We start from the raw sequence: 20,407 nt of genomic DNA on the forward strand, positions 1-20,407 counted from the left end.
CTCCGTGTGCCTTGTGGGGAAGCCTGGGGCCCTGCCTTGACCTTGCTGATCCTCTCCAGGAAAAGGGCACTGTGGGCAGGGGGAGGCGTGGGGCAGTACCGAGTGAGCAGAGCAGCGTCCTGGTTGGCAGCCCTCCCTAGACATGTCTGTGACTACTGATTTACAGGCTTAGGTGCTGTGCTTGGTGCTTAGGAAAGGCCAAGAGCTCAGGCCTGGCATGGACTTGTCAAGGGCTCGGTCGTTCTTGGTGTTGAGCTCTCCGGCAAGCCAAGGGCAGGCCAGGGCTGCAGGCAGGCACCGGCGTGGCCTGGCAGCAGCAGGGCGGTGGCGCGGGAAAGCGGCAATGCAACAATGCGCACTTGTTGTGGTAGTGTTGCTCGCTGGGAGACTGGCCTGGGCGACCGGAGCTGGGTGCCGCTGGAGCAAGAGGTGCCAGCGGAGGGTCGCAGCTGCAGCAGGACTCTTGATAGGAGCCATGGAGCATTATCTTGCTGCTGGCCTCCGAAATATAGATGGACTGCTGAGGGCAGGGGAGAAGAGGGGCGAGGTGCGTGCTGGGGGGATGGAGAGGGTTCAGCTTGGGAGCTGGTGACCACGCAGGGCTGCTCTGGGGCATACGGCAGTGCGGAGGGAAGGGAGAGGGATAGACGTGGGGTGAGGCCAGTGGAGACTCTCAGGGAGTCCTGTCTCTGCCCATGCTGGATTCCAGCTCAGCAGGCAGGAGGGGTGGTGTGGAAGGACAGCAGGGGTTCGGTTTACAGGCATGGGAGCTGTAGGGAAGGAGGCGATGAAGCAGAGAGCTGCTTTGGAGTAGGCCACTCTTGGCACCCTCTTTGTCTGGAGGTGCCAAGTGCTCCAAGAGCACTTGGTAAGTGCTGTGCAAGAAGGCTCTTGAGATGGTGGCCTGAATGCCCATGAGCGTCTCTGTCTTTCTAGCTTGGGCGCAGAAGACAGCAACTTGGAGTAGGAGGTCCTGAGCTGCTGGATATCCCGCTCGGGGTCAAACTGCCTTTGCTGCCTGGCGCCAACCCTGTCTTCTACCGGGCCAAGCTGGGGGCAAAGGTAAAAGGCGTGGAAAGGGGTAGGAAAAGGCTCTCCTTTTCCATCATCTCCTTGCCTGCATCCATTGAGCTGCCTGGAGAAGAAAGAGCCATTCAGAGAAATCAGTGTGGTGACCTGCTGTGGAGTGGGAGCTGCAGGCCTCTAAATGAGACAGGGCTGGGCAGGCAAAGCCAGCTCTGGGGTGCGTGCCCCTGAGAGAAGGGAGGAGTTGCAAAGAGCAGGGCCAGCTCCTGGCCAGAGGTCGGGAGAGCGTGTCCCAGCCCTGGTGTCTGCCCGTGCATGAGCTTGCATGGCCAACGCCAGCCGGGCATCTGGCACCGTGCAAGTGTGCGGCTGGTGGCCTGCGAGCAGCAGGCAGCAAGGTGTCCGGGGGATGGTGTGCTTTGGGCAGGGCCAGAGATGTGAATACAGGCTCTGGAGGCAATGCTCTCGACCTCGGAGGCTTGAAAGCGCTACCCTTAGGAGCTGAAGAAGCTCGCAAGTGTCCTTGTCTCTTTCCTGATCTCTCGTACCCTGCTCATGCTGTGGACGATACTTTTTGCAGCTTCACCAGCCATGTGGTTATTTCAGTCTGGGAGATCCATACTGCCGCTTCTTGAGCAATGAGTACCGGAGTCTGCATGACCCACATTTGCGAGCCTACTACAACCGCAAAGACAACCTCCGGAGACTGAAGAGAGGAGGTTTCATCACCAGGGATGGCAAAGTAGGTTGACCATCAGGGAGAGAAGAAGAGTTTCCACTGGGGACGGGGGAGTTGCCAGAGCGCTTGCTGCAGCCCTCCTGTTGTGGGTGGAGGGCGCGGGGCTGCCGTGCTGATTTCCCTGGGGGCAGAAGTAGCCCAAAGCCCGCTCCGGGAATTCCCACGCCTGCTCTTCCAAGGCTGTGCCACGTTGCCTCAGCGCTGACGGAGTATGGGTGGGAGGTGTGGCAGTGGAGCGAGGAGCACTGCTCCCCCGCGGGTGGGTGGGAGCATAGCCCCCAGCTGCTGGGCAGGGCAGGGTGAGCAGGGGAGCCGCTCCGGCTGGGTTAGCCCTGTTTCTGGGAAGGCACGCTGCGTAGTTAGCATGACAAGTGTTCTCTCCATAGGTGGTTTGCAACCTGCGGGAGTTCAACGAATACAGGCAGTATCTGACAACTCTCAAGATCGAGGCTGACAAAATGTACCGGCGAGAACAAGTACGTAGAGCTCGGGGTTCCCAAGCATGCGTCACGATGCAGAGGGTTGGGGCTTTCCTTCTTTTCTCTCAGCAAGGCATGACCTGAAGAAGCGGGGAGAGTTGCGCTGGCGGGCCAGGCCTTGTGGCATGGAAACGACTGCGCAGGTCGGATCTGAGCTAGGGCGGGGGTGGGGACGGACAGGAAGGTCGTCCCCAAACTCCCAGGGTGCTGAGGGAAGGCCTTCTCTTCTCCCTCGGTTGTGTGGCTGAAGCAGAGTGCTGCTGTGGGCCCGCGTGAAGCCTCAGCATGCAGGGGCGTGAGAGCATTTTGTGGCAAAGGTGAGCTAAAAGCTGGTGTCAACTTTCAGAAAATGCTGAAACAAGAGCTGGCAAGATTAAAGGATGCCCCGAAAGTGCCAGAAGGGAGGGACATTGCTCGCCTCCGAGAGTGGCTCCTGCGGGAGCAAAGAGAGAGCCTGAGAGATGGAGAGAGGGAGATGAGGGCCAGGTAAGAGACAAGACAAGTAAGCCTTGCTCCAGGAGTGGGCCTGTGGCCTTTCCGCGTGGTGCTGGCTGGAGCCTTGTGTTCCGGGAAACGCTGCCTAAGTCAAGCGGGTGCAGATGCTGACTGTGCCTCGAGTGGCAGCATGAGTGTGTGGAGCTTGGCCAAGGCAGCTGGGAGGTGTTTGGGGCGCTTGAGGCGAGGCCCCCCACAGCAGGATGATGCCAGTGGCAAAAGAGGAAATGGTCTGGGCAAGAGAGCTGCAGGTGCTGTGTTTGAGCCATCTGTGTTTGTCTGTGAAGGTTTCTTGCCATGATTGCGCCGAGGATGGAGAAGCTTGAGGCTCTTGAAGAGGAGAAGGGCCTCCTGCAGCAGGCTGAGCGAGAACAGCAGCAGCTGGGAAAGAAGAAACAGCCAGGCAGCCAGAAGAACAGCTCAGGTAAGCTAAGAGACTGCACTAGAAAGGAACACGGGAGGCTAACACACATCTAGAGGCAGATTTCTCCAGTCATGTCAACAGGAGCCAGCGTGTTTGCTCTCAGCTGTGGAACAGGCGCCTTGTGCTTGCTGGTGACAAAACTGCACCTAAGTCACAGCTGCTGCGTCCTTTGTGAGGCGTTCGTTCAGGCAGACGCTCTTCTGAACGGTTGTTCTGGGCTCTTGCACGTGTGCCCTCCGAGCAGGAAAGAGGGCTTGCTTAGCCCTGTGGCCAACACACTTTGCCACGGAGACCATTCACAGGCGGGAATTGTACTTCCTGTCCTTGGTAGGAGCTGCCGAGACGAGTGAGCCTTCAGCTGTTGGGAAGAAGACCAGAAGAGCTGTGCGTACTTCAGTGCTCTGCGGGGAGAGCTGGCAGGTCATGGCTCGAGCCACATGGCACAGCTTGTCATCTGAGGAAGAAGATGCTACTCGGAGAGCTCTCAAAGGGAGACCTGTGAGTAGGCGCTGGGTGGGTGCGGGTGGCCACGCCTGCTAGGTGGCAGTGCGTTGGCGCTGCGGACTCCTGGGGTGGGGGGGTGCTGGCACGCACACAGCCTCTCTCAGCTTGTGGCTCCTGGTGGATGGTCAGGGCGTGTCCTGAGCAATGCCCTGAGGAAGCAGGGAGGGGTGTTGCCATGCTGGGAGGGTCTGTGTTGGAAAAATGAGGAGGGCTCTGGCCTTCCTGACCTGTGGGGCTCCTATTTCCGCCTCCCACTGACACCAGTCCCCAGGAAAACCTTCAGCTTGTCTTGGAGCCAACTGTCCCAGTGTGCACCTGCGTGGCTGGGGATTCGCTCTGCTAATGCCGCCGCCGACGAACTGTGGGCACCGAATCACAATTCCTGCCTCTTTCTGTTGTGTGCTGAATCTTGTTCTGTAATGCATGTCTTCCCTCCTGTAGGAAGAAGAATGTCTATCAAGCAGCAAGCTGCGAAGCTGGCAAGAGGCGGCTCATCAGGAACTTGAGAGTCCTGGAGGCAACCGGAGTGAGCCGCCGCTTGAGGCCCAAGACACTGACAAGCAAGGTGCGTACAAGCCTGGACTAGAGTGCCCTAAGGCTCTGTGTTGCCTGCCAGGACTGCAGGCACTGCTCTGCTTCCTTCTGAGGGCTCGCCTTTGCTCTAGTTCAGAAATGCTTTGCAGGAGGCTCCAAGAGAGGAGCTGTAGCCTGACGGAGCTGTGGCTGCTTTGCTGGCTCCTCCCGTCACAGTAGCTGAGGGGAAGCAGTGGGGAGGGCTGGAGGCTGTGCGCTGACCTGAGTTGAGGAGCAAGGTTAAGCAGCAGCCAGAGGAGGTTTCCACAGGCTAATGTCTCTAAGCCAGTGGTGAGCGTCAGTCATACTCTCCGCAGGAAGTCTTTGTAGCCTAGGGACAAAGTCTCGCTTTGCTTTCCACACCGCCTTGCCAAGGGAGCGCTACAGGCTTGGAAGTTACTCAGGGATGGCTGTTTGTTTCTTGCTGCAGAAAGCAGTAGGGAGGATTCTTCGAGAGAGCTGTGTCTCTGTCCTGAGACAAGCAAATGCTTCTCTTCAGGAGCCTGCGAAGGAGACAGCGACGCTGACCTGAAAGAGAGCAGAAGATTTTGGCAGGTATGACAGCAGCCTCCTGCTATGTCTCAGAAGATAGCAGCTGTCGTGCTGTGACGTGGTTGAGCTGTATCTGTTAACCGGGTCCAGCTGAGTTTCTTCTCTTTGTCCTGAGCCTTTCCTGCCTCACCATCACTCCCCACGCTGCCCACACGCTTGCTGCACTCCTGCATCTTTCTGCTAGGAGGGCTTTATTCGCAAAGCACCCAAGCGTCTGAGTGTCCAGAAGCACAGCTGCTTGACTGGGGCAGCCACAGGCCTCTCTCCTTGGTGAACGTGTTGCCATTCGCTCAGTAGTCAACCTGTCAAGGTCCGAAAGAGTGAATGAGGGAGGAGGACATCTTGAGGCCGTTGCCTGGGTCTGTACGTGGCTTACAACTCACCCCCACTTTGCTTGCGGCTGGCAGCCTCCCTCAGTACTGCCTCAGAGCTGCAAAGGAACCTGAGAAAAAAGGCAGGAGTGTCCTGAGAGCAGACAGTAACCATGGCACAAGAGCCCAGAGCACACAGTCCTGTACAATAACTCAACCTGCTCCTGCTCCTGTGTCCTTTGTGTTGCTTGCTTCCCGCCGGTGTAGAGCATGAGTCCTGTGGAAGTAGCAGCTGTTGAGGAGGCCCACTGTTGCCTAGTGAACGTCCTCTGGCCATGGTCAACAGTCCCCAAGGGGCCACTAGCTCCCACTTCAGGGCCGGATTCCTCTTTTTCACCACACTCAGAGCCAGGCTGGCTGCAGTACCTACCCCTTGCTTTAGAAAACCTCCTGTGAGCGCTTTTGAGAGAGGCCAGCAACGGTTGGCTGCTAGCTGCGCGAGACCTCCAACACCTGTATCCCAGGTGGTGTCCCCTGAGCAACAGCTTTTCCTTCTGCACATCCCCGACAGCTCTCTAAGGAACGGCCTCTTTCTGCTTGGACTCAGGCTGTGTCTGCTTTGAGACTACACTTCTTCAAGCCTGACTGCTTGAAAGCCACCTAGTTAGCAGGCCATGAGGAGGGGAAGGAAAACCTGCCCAAGTCAAGGAGCACATTCACTCATCAATTCCTCCTGGTTTCTGTTCCAGAGGTCTGCAAATGAAGGCCCGCCTGATAAAGTCCAGACTATGCTGCTATGGTCTACAGTAACAGAAGCGCAGGAGCTGGAAGAGGTGGCTGAGAGCGTGGTCAAGGAAGTGCTGGGGAGGGTGAAAGAGCTGGATCAGTCAGTCTGCATTTTAAGGAGGGCTCCCTTGGCGATCAGTGGACCATTCTTTGGGAGGGCTAGAGGGGCAGAGTCTTCTGAGAGAGCTGCTCCAGATCTCCAGCAGGAAATTGGAGGGGCGGCCTCAGAGATTGTAGCAACCGTTCTCGATTCCTTTGGGAAGCATTTGGTATGCAGCACATCAGATGCCTCTGAGCGCGGGCTGTGGGCCAGGCAGAGGGAGCAGCTCACTGCCACAGGAGCCATGCGAGCTGGCACGTCTGGAGAAAGCAGCCTGGGAGAAGCTGAATTACCTCCTCTGGCTTCTCTTGACAAAATTGCCAGAGATGCTGTGGAGAGGGTTGGGTGCACCTTGGAATCGTTTGTAGCTTCCCAGTTTCAACATCACTTCCAGGGCAAATTTTCTGAAATCCTGAAGCTGCCCCTTGAGACACTTTCTGAGAGACAACTGCAGCCATCCTGCACCCCTTTCTCAAGCCAGGCCACAAAGGAAGTAGAAGGAACATCCAGAGCAGCTGAACATAGGACACCAGAGGCTACAAAGAAAAGAAAGTCCCCTATGTCACGACCGGTCCACAAAGTTGCTGCTGGATCACAAGAGAGTAGCACGCTTGCAAGGGCTAGCGTCCAAAATGCCATTTCTGAAGTTCAGCAGCTCCATTCAGAACTAAAAGTGTATGCTCAAATTGCTGTCCATGATGTTCTTGAAGCCCTGAAGCAGCAGCAGCAGAAGTTAGGCAAAGAAATGCATCCAAAGGACAGTTCAGAAGAAAGCACCACGGAGAGTGAGCTAGCGGAGTCGCTATTAGATCAATGCAGTCAACCTGAGAGTGCCATTGCTTTAGGAGGGAATTGTGGGAGGTGGGTTGCAAAACAGCCCATCCCCAGAGACTGGGACGAGAGCTATCCGGGGCAGGACTTGCGAAGGCCAGAAGGAAGGAAAATCCCTGCCAGAAAACTAGGAAAGAGTCAACCAAGAACAAAGCTCCCACATATCAGCCTCCCGGGAATGGTCATGCCTTCAGAGGCAGAAGGCCCATCTGAAGAGGAACTGTCACGTACTCTCCTCCGGTCTGTCCTCGGAGGCTCTGAACAAGATGCTCAGAGCCCACCAGAAGGCTTTCAGAAGCCCTTGAATTACCCCTCAGCAACCACATCAAGACTTTGCACATCTGTGTTGGAAACCTTACCGAAACAGAGGCCAGGGAGCATGCAAGACGCCTTGCCCACCATGGGCCAGCAGTTTTCCAGGCAGCCCGTTCCTCCAGCGACTCCAAAGCCCCCTTCCCAGAGAGGAGCCCGGCGGAGACCCATGCGTGTAAGGCTTGTGCCAGGCGAGCCGGAGCAATGGGAGTCAGGAGAGACGACGTTAGCTGGGCGGCTGGTGGAGGGTGTCCTAAGGAGGTGTGCAGCTCCAGGCTCCAGTTCTTCTGACAGCAGTGATGAGAACTAACAGTCGGCAAGAGCACTGAGAGAAATGGTCACCCCACAGAGAATAGTTTACTTCCAAAGGCTGCTTTTACGTCCTGGTATTCTGCTGCTGCTGCTGGGACTTACCGTTCATCACAACGTTCAGCAGCAACTACTCCAACAGTTTGACGAGACTTTGCGCCTTACTAGAGAGGCGGAGGCGCAGGAGTTTCTCTTCAACCAGCCTACCTGAGGGAAGGGCTCCACAGTGCATTTTTTCCCATGGACTCGGAAGGCCCGGGCTACCAAGGAGTATTCCGGGAGGAGAGGGGACTGCCAGCACTTGCCTTCCCATCTGTGTTACTGAGCTTGGTTCAGGCCCATACGGTGTGTGTGGAGGGAAGACTGCTGTACTTTTCATATGTCTGGGACCACCACGTGTTTGAGTATAATAAACAGAGTGTTCCCCGCTTTTGTGAGGCGCTGGTGTGTCTTCTCTTCCAGTACACCTCTACCACTGCATCACTGCATCTTACCTCCCCAAATACTAGCCCCTCTTCTTCAAAAGGGAGAGTCTCTTCCCATGACCCGTAGGTGGTTTACAAGATGAAACCAGACAGGATAAAAAGCTAGGAATGAAAATTCATATCTTTTTAAGACAGCAGACAGCATGGAGATCCTGCTTTTTTGCCGCAGTATGATCTCCCACGCTTTCCACACTACCCCCTGGCCACGCCCCACAGCCTGTAACCTCTTTCTCTGCCTACATCTAAGCTAATAATTTAAACATGCCAGGAAATGTTCCTTCTCGTTCTCCAAGATGACAAGTATCTTATCATTTCTGCTTTCTTCCAAATTCATATTCCCTCTAACTTCACACTTACCAGCTGCATTTTCTCTCAAAGGCGACCTAGCTGATAGAATATCTACTCAAAAGCCTGCGGGACTTTCTCAATTTCTGTTCTCCTTTGAAACTGCCACGTCTGTTTCAGGCCGGAAGCTGGTTTGCGTGCCTGAAAGCTTGGCTCTTTTGCAAACCACACTAGTTGGTCTAATAAAAGACGGTACCTCTGCTTACTCTGTCCTTAGACATCATGGCCACACCGGTGCTACTATGTCTTTATACTGTTTCACATCAAATCCTGTCCATGTTCCAAGTAAACTTCTAGTCTATATACAATGTTTCCAGACATTCTTTTGAATCCGTGTTCTTCCCAAATACACTTCTGCCAGCGAAAGCTGGAGTGATATTTTACCAGTCCACTGAAAAATTCTCTTTTTGTCACCTTCAGTCCTCTACAAGTCGTCAGTGTCCTCAAGGAAAGGTTTGGAAAATAAAACCAGATGCCATTATCTTGCCTTTAGATAGCAAGATAAAGCCATAAATACACAAACAACTCTTTACTCTTTCAGGCTTAATACTACACAAACAGTTCTCTGAATCCTCAGCCCTTCAGCTTTGGGGAAAATAAATATGGATTTAAACCACCTGAAAACTCTACCACCTACTGAGAAACTACCACCAACTCCTATCCAAACACCCTCAACTTTCTGCTCCTTACTACAACTAACTCCGGTTGCCCTGAAGTATTCCATGAGATATGGAGATTACATTCCAACACTCTCTCGTTCATCTTTTTCTCTCCGGAAGCACATTTTCGGCAGCAAGAGTGGGCCAAATCTCTGAAGAGCGAAACAGCCAGTACACACGCGCTCCTGTTCACTCCTGGATGTTCACACATGGTCTGTTTAAAAAAGGCATGCAGGGTCACAAACCTACTAATAAAACGATTTGTACATTGAAGATAGAATGCATATTTCATAAAACATTGGAGCCGCTGTAGAGGAGAGGAAGGCTCCACCCCCCATTGGTGGGTGGTGGGCAAACACTTCCCATTTAAAAGCCTATCAATGTGTCTACATGCACCTCACTCTTCTTTTCACATTCCCTCGACTAGCACTGATGGAAAGAGGCTGCCCCTTTGCAACTGCCAGCTCCTCCAACCCAGAGCTGTGGTGTGACGGGGCAGGTGGGGCCAGTGGGGCCAGTGGGGATGTGGTGAGGAAGGGGGGGTCATATGTTAGCCCTCCCCTCGCACGGATGACCGCGACGGCTGAGGCAAATGCTTGGGGTTGGGCATGCTGGCTGGGAAGGAGACCTCCTAGCGCTGTCCCCGCTGCTCTGCCAAAGCTGCTGGCAGCTGGTGATGGAGGCAGCCCGGCGGTGTGGGCAGCTGAAAGGCCCCATCGTGTCGCCGAGCCCTCCTGGCCTCGGGCTCCTGGGCAGGCGGCAGCCCGGCACCAGCCCCACCGGGGCCACGGAGTTGTGCCCATGGCCCAGCTCTGGCCCCGCTGCAGCCCTGCGGCCAGGCCACTCGCGATGGGAGACGGCACAGGCACTGGGGGACATCTGCATGGGGCTGCTGCTCCCGCAGGGCAGGCACTTTCCAGCCCGCACACACACACACACACACACACACATCTCATTAACAACACACTCACCAGCGACTCCACGCGCACACTGCCTGGCAGCGACGCTGTCTTCTGCAGCAGCTCGCCTGCCACCGCCCCTCGGCTGCTCAGGGCCACAGTGCCCGGCGTGCTCCCAAAGAAGGCAGGGCGGTTGCAGGAGTGCTCAGCGTGCCCCGTTCTTTCTTCCCCAGCGGCAGAGCAATGCTGGGCACGGCGTTTCTTTCTCGGGCGGGAGCAGTCCCGGGCTCATGCTGATGGTCTCCTCCTCCAGGGGCTGCGGGCCACCTGCTGCCATTGTTAGAGCTTTGCAAGCATGCTTTCACGCCTTCCTCTTTCCTCACTGCTCTGCAACTCCACTTACAACCTCATTGACCCTGGAAGGTGTGCTTTACATGGTCGATGGGTGATCTTTGGGAGCCCAGTTACCCCAAGCGCCACTTTTGCCCCGCTCCCCGGGCGGCAGCTCTTTAGCAGACCCCTTGTGAGTTGTGTGTGGCCTGGGAGCCTCCGGTGTCCCCTTGGGCTCCTTCTCTTCTCGTGCTGGGCACCTTGCAGGCGCCATGGCCCGTGCCTGAGCCCAGCCTGCGCACGGCTCATCCACTGCCGCCCATCGCGTGGGTTGCCTCGGCCTGCTGCGTGTGGAGAGGGGCGAAGGGGCCCAGGGCTGCCCTGACCAGCAGACCCCCGGAGCTGTCGCAGACCTGCTGAGCCAAGGCCTCAGCCCAGCAAAGCTCGTGGGCTGGCCCGCGGGGCCGCAGCAGCCCTGGGCATCACCTGGTGGGGACTTGCCCAGCAGCTCCGCCCCCCTCCAGCCTCCATGGGGCCAACCCTGGGGCTTTGACAGGCGGAGCGGCACCCACTGGGCGAAAGGGGCTGAAACAGCACAGCAGCCCCGCACCTCCCCGGCCACTGGCAGTGAAGAGGATGCCAAGCGCATGCGGCTCTGCGTCCGGGGGTCTGCGGACGTGTCTCTGCGCGTGCACGCGTGCGTTCGCGTGTGTGCGCGTGTGTGCAGGGGGTTTGTGGGGGCTGTGTGTGCAGGCTTGGGGGTGGCTGTGCGTGTGCCCAGAGGTTCCTGGGGGAGGGGCAAGGAGAGGCGCTGGGTCAGCCTGGGCGGCAGGTGGGACACAGTGCGCTGTCCTGGGAGCTGCCCAAACGGGAAGCCCCATGGGCCGCCGGCTGCGCCTGTGCCCCTGCGCAGCCCGCGGAGGAGGCCGGAAGGCCCTTGCCACCTGCCCCGCTCACGGCAGCCTGCGCAGCCGAGCAGGGGGGCTGTCCCCAGCCCAGGCCGGGCGGTCTGGCAGAGACCTTTCTGCTGCCCGGCCCCTTGGAGAGATGGAGAAGCGCTGCCGGCCCTGGGGAGGTGGCGTGGCTGGAGGGGCCTGCGGCTGCTGGCCCTGGCTAGCAGCTCCTCTTCCGGCCGCCAGGCCCCACACCTGCCTTCCCCCAGCAGCCCTGAGGACAGGGGCTGCCCCTTGGCAACTGCCCGCTCCTCTCGTCCAGCCTTTGCGCGCAGTGCTCAGCTTGTCCCTTCCTCGAGCTCTTTGGGAGAGGAAGCGAGAGGCAGCTCCGCAAAGAGCCGCGGGCTGCAGAGCCAGCGCGACCCACCGGCAGCCGGGCGGCAGCACGAGGAGAAGGCAGGGTCCGGCAAGGCACGGCAAGGCCTGGCCCCAGGCCCAGGAAAGGAGTGTCCCAAAACTCAAGCAGACCGAACGGGCCCCAACACATGAAATCCCCCACCCTCCAAAACACCAGCAGCACCTCCCTTTGTGCCTTTGTTCCAGGCCCCGGGCACTGCGGGGGCACACAGCAGCTTCCAGCAGGCTCGCCAGCACGGCGGCGATTCCTGGCAGCAGGCGGTTTCTTCACGACGTCCCTCCTGGGAAACTGTGCCCCCTACCCCCCTACCCCTCCGCCGCAAGGCCTTTCCTCCCAGTGTCCAGGCCCGTGCCGAGAGACGCAGTCACAGAGAGTCGCTGAGAGCTCCGCTTCGTCTTTCCAGGCCGTACGTCCTGGGGGCCCTACAGCTTCCCTTTGAAGAGGCATGGGCACTGTGCGTCAGTGCTGCCTCGGCCATCATGAAAGCTTCCGAGTTACCCCGGTGGAGGCCGCTTGCTGGTCTTTCCCCCTCGAGCATCCCCACAGCCACGTTTCAAGTGAAGGTCTACCGATACCTTTCTGCTGCAGCTGACCTGCACGTGATTTCTCAAAGGGCAATTTAAATCATGGGGCTATTTAGCCAAGCTCAGTGAACATCCCTGCAGTCTGAATGCTTTTTGGGACTGGAGCTCACTTAAAGACAACACACAACACTTAAAGAACTACACAGAAATATATATTTAAAACAAACAAACCAACAAACCAACAAACATTCTCTTCCCTAAAAGTCTACCTAAACAAAGAAAAAGCTAACGCCGGAGGCCTGCGGAAAGCCAGCCCTTCCTAGCAGCAGCCAGGGTGAAGGACGTTTTGGCCTGCAACAGAAAAGGAGGCATTTGCAGGGAAAAGGAACGGGTTGCGGGCATGCCGTTTCCCAGAGCCCCTTTCCCGGCTCCCCAGACTCTTCCCGGCAAGTGCTGCTGGTAGTCCCGCCGCAAAGCCAGAGGCTTCCTGCGCAGACCTGAGCTGATGGCCAGGCACAGGGGCTCAGGCAGAGAGCTCCTGAGGGCTTTGGTGCTCCTGTGCGTCGGGCAGCTTTGCCCCAGCACCCATGCCTGGGAGACCTGCCCGACTGCCCTGCCGCCATCCCCTCTGGCTGCTCTCGGAAACCACCGCGGGAGCAACGGGAATGGGAAGGGCCCAAGCCCGGTCTGTCCCCGTCCAGGCGGCAGCAGGGGCAATACCTGGCCACTGCAGCCATAACTCTGCCAGTCCATGGGTTGGGGCTGGCTGCAGCCTGCCAGGCCGTTGGTCCCCAGAGCCTGAAACAGACAAGGAGGCGTTGCTAGGGAAGGTCCCAAAGCCGGCGGTCTCTGTCCCCAGGGCCTCTTGGCCTGCCCCTGCCCGCAGCAGGCAGTGCACAGCGCAGCCAGTGCTCCTGCCTGCCCACAGCAGGCTGCCTCCCACCAGCCGACCCCTTTCAGAGCTGGAGACAACGCGGGGCAAAGAGGCAGTTAAAGTGCTGCCTTTGTCCCTGTCCCCGGCTACCAGGAGCATCGGGAAGGCTGCTCTCCAGGACAGCCTTGCTCCTTCCGTTGCTTCTGTGCAGCTGGCAGAGGGCCTGGCAGGTGGCAGGGCTCCTGTTGCGGGCAGCTTTCACCGCCTGCTCCTCTCCGGCCAGGGGAGCTGTGCCCCTTGCCCTCAAATCCTCTGAGCGGCCAGCTCCTCTGCAAGAGGGTGCCAAGTGCCTGTGGCCTTTTTGCCCAGCCGGGAGGTCACAGCAGTGACGGCCTCCCATCAGCACTGCTGAGAGCTCGTCCCCGAGTGCTCCTCCTGCCTCGGAAGCAATTGCAGCAGGAGGAGGCTGCTCAGTGATCTACAGGCAAAGGCATTGCAGGGTGCTGAGGACGCCTCCTGGGCTGTTCTCCCCAGCTGACACGCTTGGGAGCAACAGGAAGCACCGAGCCCTGGTCTGTGCCCGGCAGGCAGCCGGCTGCGGGGGGAGTACCTGGCCACCGCTGCTGTAGCTCTCCCACTCCATTGGTTCTGGCTGGTCGCCGCCAGCCAGCCCGTCTGTGCCCAGAGCCTGAAAGAGAGGAGGCGGCGTTTGCAGGGAAGGTCATGAAGGCAGCAGGCTCTGGCCCCAGGGCGTCTCTTCCTCCCCCTGCAAGCTACCCCAAACTTGCCCGCAGTCCTCTGCGAGGCCAGCCCCTCTCCAAGAGGCTGGCAAGCACCTGAGCTCTCAGCGCCCACCCGGGAGGGAGGGCACAGCCGTGATGGCCTCCCGCAAGGCCTGCCGGCTGCTTCTCCCCAAGCACCTGGGCACAGAAAATGTTCCCTCTAGCAACAGCCCTGGCAGTCCTTGAGTCTCCGGGCAACAGCTGGGGGTGGGTGCAGCCTTTGGAAACACCACCCTTTTTCCCAGCTCCCCAGACAGTTTTCCTACAAGAGCTGCTGTCATTGCCACAGTGCCGGAGGCTTCCTGCGCAGACCTGAGCTGATGGCCAGGCACAGGGGCTCCTGAGGGCTTTGGCGCTCCTGCGCGTCGGGCAGCTTTGCCCCAGCGCCCATGGCCGGGAGACCCGCCCGACTCCTCTGCCGCCATCCCCCCTGGCTGCTCTCGGAAACCACCGCGGGAGCAACAGGAAGGGCCAAGCCCCCATCCGTCCCCGTCCAGGCGGCAGCAGGGGCAGTACCTGGCAGCTGTAACTTTGCCAGTCCATGGCTTCGGGCTGATCAGTGCCAGGCAGGCCGCTGCTCCCCAGAGCCTGAAACAGACAAGGAGGCCTTGGCAGGCAAGGTGACGAAGCCAGCAGGCTCTGGCCCCAAGGCCTCTTTTCTCCCCCTGCCTGGGCCAAGCGGTGCACAGCGCAGGCAGTGCTCTTGCCTGCCCACAGCCGGCAGGCACCCTCCCACCAGCCCTTCGTTTTCCCGGACGGGAGAAGACTGTGCCCGCAGAAGCCATGGCAAAGGTTTCCCCTAGGAACGACCCTGCAGAGTGTGCTTCTGTCCCTGGCTGCAAGGCACGTGTGGATGGGCACGTTGCTGGGCTTTGCTTGGTCCTGCACTTGCTTCCGTGCAGCTGGCAGAGGGCCTGGGAGGCGTCAGGGCCCTGGCGCCAGGCACGTGTCTCCACCTTCCCCCTCTGCAGCTGCAGGAGCTGTCCCACTTGCCCCCAGTCGTCTGCGAGGCCAGCTCTTCTCCAAGAGGCTGGCTGCCATGCTCCCGTCCGGCTGCTCTCGGAAAACCACGGCCCCATCTGTCCCCATGGTCCAGCCAGCTGGCTGCGGGGGGAGTACCTGGCCACTGCAGCCGTAGCTCTGCCAGTCCATTGGCTCTGGGTTGCCCCAGCCAGCCAGGCCGTCCATCTCCAAACCCTGCCAGAGAAAAGGAGGCTTTTGCAGGGCAGGCCATGAAGCCAGCGGCCTCTGGCCCCAGGGCCTCTTGTCCTCTCCCTGCCCGGGGCACGTGGCGCACAGTGTATAGGCCTGCCCGCAGCAGGCTCCTTCCCACCGGCAGTCCATTTTCCAGGGCGGCAGGCAAGTGGAGAAAAGAGAAAAGTGAGAGCTGGCCTGAGCCCAGCATGGCCTGCCGTGGATTTGGGCCATGCCTTCTGAGCCATCACACAGCCCCTCCTGTACCCGCCCAGCTCCCCGGCATCTTCTCCCCAGCCTCACTGGCCCTTGCTGCTGGCCGACCCTGCTACACACCCTGTCGCACCGTGGCCAGCACTGGAGCCTCTGTGGGACCGAGTCCTTGGAAGCATCCGTGTTCCCGCGGCGACAACGGCCGCATTGTGATGTGACTGGAGGTGGGGGGGGGGGGCCGGGCTGGGGAGGCCAGTGGGGATGTGGTGAGGAAGGGGGGTCATATGTTGCCTTCCCCTCGCACGGATGACCGCGACGGCTGAGGCAAATGCTTGGGGTTGGGCATGCTGGCTGGGAAGGAGGCCTCCTAGCGCTGTCCCCGCTGCTCTGCCAAAGCTGCTGGCAGCTGGTGATGGAGGCAGCCCGGCGGTGTGGGCAGCTGAAAGGCCCCATCGTGTCGCCGAGCCCTCCTGGCCTCGGGCTCCTGGGCAGGCGGCAGCCTGGCACCAGCCCCACCGGGGCCACGGAGTTGTGCCCATGGCCCAGCTCTGGCCCCGCTGCAGCCCTGCGGCCCGGCCACTCGCGATGGGAGACGGCACAGGCACTGGGGGACATCTGCATGGGGCTGCTGCTCCCGCAGGGCAGGCACTTTCCAGCCCGCACACACACACACACACACACACATCCCATTAACAACACACTCACCAGCGACTCCACGCACACACTGCCTGGCAGCGACGCTGTCTTCTGCAGCAGCTCGCCTGCCACCGCCCCTCGGCTGCTCAGGGCCACAGTGCCCGGCGTGCTCCCAAAGAAGGCAGGGCGGTTGCAGGAGTGCTCAGCGTGCCCCGTTCTTTCTTCCCCAGCGGCAGAGCAATGCTGGGCACGGCGTTTCTTTCTCGGGCGGGAGCAGTCCCGGGCTCATGCTGATGGTCTCCTCCTCCAGGGGCTGCGGGCCACCTGCTGCCATTGTTAGACCTTTGCAAGCATGCTTTCAGGCATGCAGGAGGCTCCTGCAGCACAGGAGGGACACATGCAGTTGAGACAGGCTCCTTTGGCCTGGGAGGCATCTCTTGTGCCTGACCCAGGCTTTAATCTTTATGCACCTTGGCCACAGGTGTATAAATGGTTACATTAATGCCTAGGCGTATCATCTTTTTATTCCAATCGTTCCTGGACAGTTGCAGTACTCAGCAGTCAAGAGCCATGCTCTTTGGGACAGTGTGCTGGAAAAGCTTACCGAGGACTACTAGCCCTGCAGCTGAGATGATGGCTGAGTTCTGGAATTGCCTGGGTTCAGGGAGGTCTTTGTTGAGAGTGCACCTGTCTATTAGGAAGAAATTCAACAGGAGGCTTCAGGAGTTCAGGAAATTGGCAGTTGAAGTGCTCTTCAAATTGAAAGGCTACGAATGAGTCCAAGGTGGAGAAAACACTTTCAACAGGACCTCTGGCGATCTTGTCAAGAGAAGTCCCAGAAATTGTTTGGTGGTGAACTGGCTTTGCTGAACCTGCTTTTCCCTGATCTGGCAGCTCGGGCAGCTCCTCTGGCAACGAGCTGCTCCCTGCTCCTGGCGGAAGACCCTGGCTCCGACCTGTCCAGCGAGCTGAAACCAAACACTTGCCTGAGTTATCAGAAACTCTTGCTACAATCTCTCTAGCCACCAGTCCAATTTCCTCCTGGAGATCTGGATGAAAAGGCGCAGAAGGCTCTGTCCTTCCAGCCCTACCAAACAGTCTTCCACTAACCTCAAGGAAAGCCCTCCTTAAAGGGCACACAGACGGATCCAGCTCTTTCACCTTCTGCAGCACTTCCCGCACCATGTTCTCAGCCACTTTGACAAGCACTTGGGTGTCTTGGGTTGCTCTTTGTGGTTCAAACACTGTTTTACAAACACGACCTCTCACCACGGTCGGCTTTCTCTCTGAGTTAACATGCTCGTGAGTGCACCCGGGGAGCTCAGCACCACCTGAGCTAGAGTAAGCTTGGCTCCCAGGGAACTTCTCAGGTAACTAACTCCCTTTGTGGTCCCATGCGTCTAGCATCTCTCTGAAATCCACCGTCACCCTGAGGTGCTTTTCCCCTTCCCCGCCGCTCCAGTTCCAGAGAGAACTGCGCGCTTGCGGGTGGCGATGCAAAGGGTGGCTTCAGTGGAGCTGTGTCTCCTCTCATTGCTGAGCTGAAAACACTTGGTGAGCCACTGGGTTTCATGCTGCTCTCTGCAATGACTTTTCTAGTCCTGGAGCAGGGCAGACTGCCCATCACACCAGCTAGCTCCTCGCTGCATGCGCTACGGCTGCTGGAGCTGCCCAAAGGATACACTGGCTCCTCCCACACTGCAGCACCTTTCTCTTCAGGTCTACCTCTGTCATGTGTCACGGCTGTGTATGCCATTCTTGCTCCTTCAGCCACAGCCACGGTCGGGGTAGCCTGTGTTTGAGGATGCAGTTCTTCGTTTAAACCTCCTGTAACAGAAACAGGGACAAACTGATGAGTGAGTGCGTTCTTTCACTTGGGCTAGTTTTACTCATTGCCAAGTACTCACTGGATGTGCCTCAAGCAGTCAAGCCTAAAACAAACGTCCTCTCCACCCAGAGACCGGCAGATCCCAAGCAGAACCAGACCATTCCTTAAAGAACTGTCTGTGATTTGCCAAAGGAAAAACTGGTGCTAAGGGGAGATCGCCTGGGATACAGGCGTTGGAGGTTTCTCCCATCAAGGAGTCCAGTGTTGCTGGTGTTTCTAAAAGTCAGCCAGGGGACATGTTCTAAAACAGAGGGAGCTGCAGCCACCCTGAGGTCATGAATCTCGGTGCAGCAGACCTCAAACATCAGGCCCTGCCCTGGAAGTCAGTGGCTGCCTAGGGTGACGACGTTCACGATGTAGTGCAGCCTGAAGAAGGCTGCTGCAGGCTGCCAGCCTGACTGGGATGGGGGAGCAAGCTCTGTGTCAAGTACAGACCCAGACAAGAGTCTGAAGGTGTCCTGACCCATCATTTCCTCTTTTGCACCTTGACAGGGTAAGCCCCCTCCATTCCGGTGATGCTTTCAGAGAGGCTCTAGGATGGGGCAGACCCGGGCAGCCTTTAAGGAGACCTCCGCCAATGGGAGTCTCATGTCAGGCAAGAGCAGGCTCTCTCCTCAGCGAGCCTCTCATCCCCTTCGTGAAGCAACTAACCCCAAAGTGGCTGCGCTCTCACAGTGACAGCCCTGTAGTTGCATCAGGCAACTACCTGGTGACTGGCCCCTAGAAGAAAGGGTGTCACCCAGGGTTGCCTTTGCCCCCTTTTTGGGTGACAGCTTAGAAAACCACAACTTGGAGAGAGAGCGAGCAGGAGTTTGGAGCCCCATTGTCATGAGGAAGCAAGAGGTGGCTCCTGGGACGGCTTCCTTGGAGCCACCAGCCTGCCATGCCATTACTTGATCCTTTCCTAAGCCTGCCTGCTCTTCAAAAGGCTCAGAAGACTCTCTGCCTCTCCTCACAAGGCACAGAGCTGCGGCGAGGGATGCTGCTTTTCTCCATCAGTGAGCACCAGGGACACGAGTCATACCTTACAGCACCTCTGAGCCTGGCAGTCGTGTCCACACCAGAATGCCTGGCCCACCACACCAGTCCTCACCTCGTCTTTGTTCCGTGTCTTTCCGAGAGAAAACGAGGAAAGCCCCAACCCTCCGCACTCTGAGCATGAAGTGGAGTCTATGAACATGGACAGGAACGTACTTGTTACCACCTGTCAATTTTCTGTGGTAGCTCAGCAACTGCAGCGGGCTGCAGGGCTCGTGCTGTGCTGAATTTATGGAAGGCAAGCGACTGCTGGCCATGGAAATATTTCGCGTGAACTCTGAAGCACAACAGGCTTCACTCCGCAGACAGTCTAATGTAGGGACATGAACTGTGCTCAGTAACACAGGTGTGAGGGCAAGTGCTGGGAACCCCCTTGCCTTCTCCGATTACTCCTTGATAGCCCAGTGATAGGCGCCACACAGGCAAGCGTGGGACTCAGGATGGTGCAGCCCATAGAAGAGGGGTTTGCTCTGGGGGGCTCCCCAAGAGTTTAGGAACCCCGGCTGCACCACGGCCAGAGCCTCCACACTGTGAGGTTGCCGTCACCCTCCAGTGACCCCACGAGTGTGGAGCAAACCTAGTCAGCAAAGGAGAAGTGACACTGCAGACTCACACCATAAGCATCTAGGTACTGTGGAATTTCCTACTGGATTACCTGTTGAATGTGCATACTGATAGCTGTTGACCATACTGCTGAGCATTCTGTTGACCATCCTGTTGGTATCCATACTGTTATTGACTGAGGACATCTGTTCTATTGTCCAACTGCGGTCTGGCAGTGATCGACTGAATAATGAACTAAGCTCAGGAAGGATAAAAGAAAGTAAGCCACATACCTCTGTGTGGACTCGGACTCACCGTCAGCTGGTCTGAGGACCCGACAACCCGCCCGTCAGCAAGGACGGCCCTGATGCCAACTGCCAGGGAGAACCTGAATCATCTTGGCGCAGCTCGAGCATGGTGAGAACAATCCAGGGAAAACTATACCGGAGGGGTGGCCCATAAGGACAAGGAAAGGGCGAGAGCGGTTATTATATCGTGCATCTGAGTACAGTCTTTGTACTGCACATCCGTGGCTTAACTATAGAGCTCTGATAGATGTATTCCATGTTTAGTTCTTTACTATACTTTTTGGCTTTGTTATCCCTGTAGATTGTCTGGTGTTAATTGTTTAGTGTTGTCCAGTGTCCCATCATATGTGTAGAACCACTTAGCTCTAATAAACTCTTATATCTGACAAATGACGATCTCCCGAGTTCAGTGCAACTAACCCCGGAATCTGAAAGACTCCCAGGCGCCCCTCTAGTGGCGCGTCACATATTTGATGTCAGAAGTGGGATTCTGATACGTTAGCCATGCCGTCCTCCCGAGATCATAACGCTCAAGAAGCCTGGAAACGGCCTTGCTGAGAGCTTTCAGGCAGAGGGGTGGAAAAACCCAAAGTGGGACTCGCAGTGGGTAGGGAACCATGGCAGAGATCGGGATGCAATTTGGAATGAGCATGATAAATGGAGGAATATGAATAAGTTAAAGACAGGAAAGGGCCAAGATGCCATGTGCTGGCTACTAGGCAGCTTGCCTTTAGGCAGCCTTGGAAAAACTGGAGGAGGCTGAAAATCTCCTAGAAGAAGCCCACAGCGATGGGAAGGAAGCTGAAATGGAGAAAATGGTTTAGAAAAGCATTTAGAAAAGAAATTACAGCGTTTAATCACTGCACAAGTGGAGAACAAATGTGAGACATTACAGAAGACTAATACAACCTGGAAAGAACTAGCGCGGGTATCCCAG

At 57.6% G+C, this 20,407-nt stretch overlaps 1 protein-coding gene and 1 long non-coding RNA gene across 6 annotated transcripts in view; one reads left to right on the top strand and one right to left on the bottom strand.

The window, feature by feature from the left end:
• Window positions 1–20,407, bottom strand: part of LOC138061518 (uncharacterized) — a 94,938-nt gene that overhangs the window by 25,845 nt on the left and 48,686 nt on the right. The gene's annotated exons all lie outside the window — the stretch shown is intronic.
• LOC138061520 (uncharacterized) lies at window positions 1,689–2,856 on the top strand. Its single transcript, XR_011135338.1, has 3 exons — window positions 1,689–1,768; window positions 2,152–2,241; window positions 2,591–2,856. It is a non-coding gene; the product is annotated as an uncharacterized lncRNA (long non-coding RNA).

Source organism: Struthio camelus, chromosome 18 (genome assembly GCF_040807025.1).
Source record: "Struthio camelus isolate bStrCam1 chromosome 18, bStrCam1.hap1, whole genome shotgun sequence".
Classification (NCBI taxonomy): domain Eukaryota; kingdom Metazoa; phylum Chordata; class Aves; order Struthioniformes; family Struthionidae; genus Struthio; species Struthio camelus.